Below are 4,355 nucleotides of genomic sequence, written 5' to 3'. Positions count from 1 at the left end.
TAATGAAAGTACGCAAGTAGTAAGTCGGTCCGAAAAAGTCGTCAACTTAAGTCAAAGGTAACTAGGTCAGTATGTTATCCTCATAAGTTCTAATAGTGCATAAAATAAGTTTAAGTGTCATCATCATCATCGTTCATCATCATAAAAGCTAAGTAAGTTTGACAAGAATAGAGATCGAAACAATAGGCTGACTTCGGTCAGCTGTTACGACCTCTACGTAAATCGAAAAGACACGTAATCAGTGGCTATGGCTTTGTATATGAGTCCCCTAACTTCTAACCAATTTTCAGAACCTAAATCGTCTTCGGTGTAAGTGCGAGTAGGTCAGAAATTTCAGCACAACGTTAATAAGGTGTAGTGACTTTCGGAAGGCCATAAATCCTAAATCGTAACTCGGATTAAGACAAGGTCTAAACGGAAAATCATATACTCAAACCGAACTAACTGAAAATTAACTTTCCAGTAGCCCAGGTGGTCTAATCAGAACCCCAAAACAGTAAGCAAGGTGCTCCGATGGGGTTCTTAGTGCTTGATGCTCATCACGGTTCTCATCCTTGATGCTTGTAGCTTCAAGTGTACAACTCGTTAATGGGTTAGCATCACCTTGACCAAGATTCTACCATCAACACACAATATGTTAAGACCAAGTAAAAACAAAACTCATTTAAGAGTCTTAGATGGATGATGAACCAAGGTTACATCATATCATTAGTCTTAACACAATTACAAGTTACATTTACAACTAAAGCTACAAACTTTACTTCAATCAAGCAAATATGAACATAATCTAAGTCAAATGAAGTGATGAAACCCTAAGCTAGAGAGCTTGGATCCTTTTCACACAAGTTATAAGGTCACAAAACCAGAAAGCTTGAACCTTTAGTGTTCTTGAAGAACTTGAAGCATAAAGCTTGGATCTTTAAGTTATATGAAGACCATAAACATAAGTTTTGATCTTTATAACAAAATAATGAGATCATAAGTTAGAAAACTTAGATCCAACAAAAGATATAAAGATTCAAGCTAGAAAGCTTGCATCTTGGTTGTTCTTGAAGATCTTTAAGTTACATGAAGATTACAAACACAAGTTTGAATATTTATAACAAAATAACAAGATTTAAAGTTAAAAGATATGGATCTACAAAGTAGGTGAAGATTCAAAGCTAGAAAGCTTGAATCTTCCATGTTCTTGAAGGATTCAAATCCATGTTTGAATCTACAAGATGTAATCAAGATCAAAAGCAAAAAAGCTAGACCCATGATGATGATGATGATGATGAATTCGTGATGATGAGAAGGAGAAGAAGAAGAGAAATTCAAAATACTTACACTTTTAGAGAGAGAAAGACTAGAGAGAGAATTAGAGAGTGAGTGTGTGTGAATTACAAATGAAAGCAAGTGCAAAATGGATGGAATAAGGCTAGTATTTATTAGTGAATGGGGTGTGGGAGGGGTGTCATGGCCGTTGGAAATGGGGGGGGGGGACAAGGGGGGACAAAAGTTTGCTTTTTGGTTAATGGTTGTCTAAAGTTGGTGCTTATATTAGGATCCCATGCAACATTAAGGATAATACTTGACATAAATGCTACTATGTTCCCTCTAATAAATGAGCATTTGTCTTACATATTAATGGGTCACTAGCTAGTAATAATTGGGCTAATTAAATAGTCCACTAACTAGTGTAGGGTGGGCTAAGGCCCAACAAGGTAGAAAGTCCAACAAGACTAACTAGTAAGCATAAGTAAATTACTACGCGTAATTAAGCATCCAAAAACCCAAGTAATTATTATTATAAAATAATAATTAAGATTTCGTAGTCATAATATTCCGATTACGACAAAAGTTAAACGTGTACGCAGTACGCAGTTTTTTCGTAACGTCAAGTGACACTAACGATCATAAAGGCTTTCGGTGATCAAGTTAAGTAACCTACATACTTAAAGGCACGTTTTAATATATAAATGAAAGTAATCCATATGTAGTAAGATTCCAGAGTATAAAATAGCACACTACGCACAAATACGCAGTTTCGCGGAAGCACAAAGCACAAAAGCAAGTCAAAAAAGCCGGGTCGTTACAAGGAGGCTATGAACCCATCCCCAATTCATCCAGAATAGGTGATGGCTGATTGGTTGATCCATTTCGGTCACACTGCTTTCGGAGCTTGAATGGGATTCCATTTCAAAATCTGAGGAACTTGAACTAATGACGAATTCCATTTCGTACGATTGAATAAAGGATATTTTGATATGAAATGATTTTCGGTTATCGGATGGTATTCTAATTACATAGAATATCCATAGATATAGAACAAAAGATTTCATAGATTACGGGGGAATTTGCGGGATATGTCAGGCAAAGCTTACAGTAACAGATACGCTAAGATATGAATTTTGTCTATACACTATTCATGCAATCAATGCAGTAAGATGTGTCTAGACTAGGAATGATAAGCAGGTAATTTTCTAAGGGTGATAAGTAGATGATTTTCGACACGAAATGATAAGCAAAAGTCCAGACTCACTATTGTATCCTAACGACTTATCAGTTAGACACACTAATGCAGGCCTGGTTCGCTAAGACCACCGCTCTGATACCACATGTAAAGACCCGTCCTAATCCATAATAATGAATACAATAACATATGATTACATCGCGAGGTATTTGACCTCTATATGATACATTTTACAAACATTGCATTCGTTTTTAAAAGACAAAATTTCTTTACATCAACAATTGACAGGCATGCATACCATTTCATAATATCCACTATCCAACGATAAATTAACTTAATAATAATCTTTGATGAACTCAATGACTCGAATGCAATGTTCTTTGAAATATGCCATGAATGACTTCAACTAATATCCTTAAAATGAACAAATGCACAGTGGAAGATTTCTTTCATACCTGAGAATAAATATGCTTTAAAGTGTCAACCAAAAGGTTGGTGAGTTCATTAGTTTATCATAATTATTCATTTCCATCATTTTAATAGACCACAAGAATTTCATTTCCATTTTTCATAAATATACGTCCCATGCATAGAGATAAAAATCATTCATATGGATTGAACACCTGGTAACCGACATTAACAAGATGCATATAAGAATATCCTCTATCATTCCGGGAAATCCTTCGGACATGATAAAAACGAATTCGAAGTACTAAAGCATCCGGTACTTTGGATGGGGTTCGTTAGGCCCAATAGATCTATCTTTAGGATTCGCGTCAATTAGTAGATCGGTTTACTAATTCTTAGGCTACCAAGCAAAAGGGGCATATTCGGCTTCGATCATTCAACCATATAATATAGTTTTGATTACTTGTGTCTATTTCGTAAAACATTTATAAAAGCGCATGTATTTTCAGTCCCAAAAATATATATTGCAAAAGCATTTAAAAGGGGAGTAATGAAACTCACTATCCAAAATTTTGTAGTAAAAATATTCATACGACGAAACTGAACAATGCAGGGTTGGCATCGGATTCACGAACCTATATCATTCATTTATATATTAAAACGTATACTGGAATTCACATAAGTTCATTTATTATTCACATAATATTTATATATCTTTGTTGTTATTAAGGATTTATTCTAAACTTCATTAAAATATATTCTTTATTTATGTAAATCATATTTTAATTTATATGTTTTATATATATATATATATATATATATATATATATATATATATATATATATATATATATATTTATTACAATAATTAATATCTATACTTTTAGTTATCTTGATATCTATATATATTTATATACAGCTATGTTTAGTATTATATTTAAAAATCGATATGGTATAAGTATTTTAAATGTTAGCCTGATTGATTTATAGTTATATGAAATATTTTTTTTTTAAATTATAGTAAATGTAATAAGTACCTTTTATGAAACTAATTTTCATTTGTTAAAATGATAGTTTTGATAATAATAAGTTACTAATAATAATAATAATAATAATAATAACTTTATTAATTGTGATAATACTAATAATAATAATAATAATAATAATAATAATAATAATAATAATAATAATAATAATAATAATAATAATAATAATAATAATATTGTTAATAATGATACCTATGTTAATAATAATATTACTAATAATTATAAAAGTGATACTAATACCAATTTTAGTGAAAATAATAATAAGTTGTGTTATTTTCTTAGTAATAATAATTATAATAATCATATTCGTAATAATAATAAAAAATCATACTTTACATTAATAATAATACTTTTAATTCATAACAATATTACATAATAATAACTAAAATTATAATATTAGTAATCATATCATCAATTTTAACATAATCATAATTTATAATAACAAT

This window comes from Rutidosis leptorrhynchoides, chromosome 2 (genome assembly GCF_046630445.1).
Source record: "Rutidosis leptorrhynchoides isolate AG116_Rl617_1_P2 chromosome 2, CSIRO_AGI_Rlap_v1, whole genome shotgun sequence".
In the NCBI taxonomy this organism is placed as follows: domain Eukaryota; kingdom Viridiplantae; phylum Streptophyta; class Magnoliopsida; order Asterales; family Asteraceae; genus Rutidosis; species Rutidosis leptorrhynchoides.
This window is presented reverse-complemented; position numbering follows the sequence as displayed.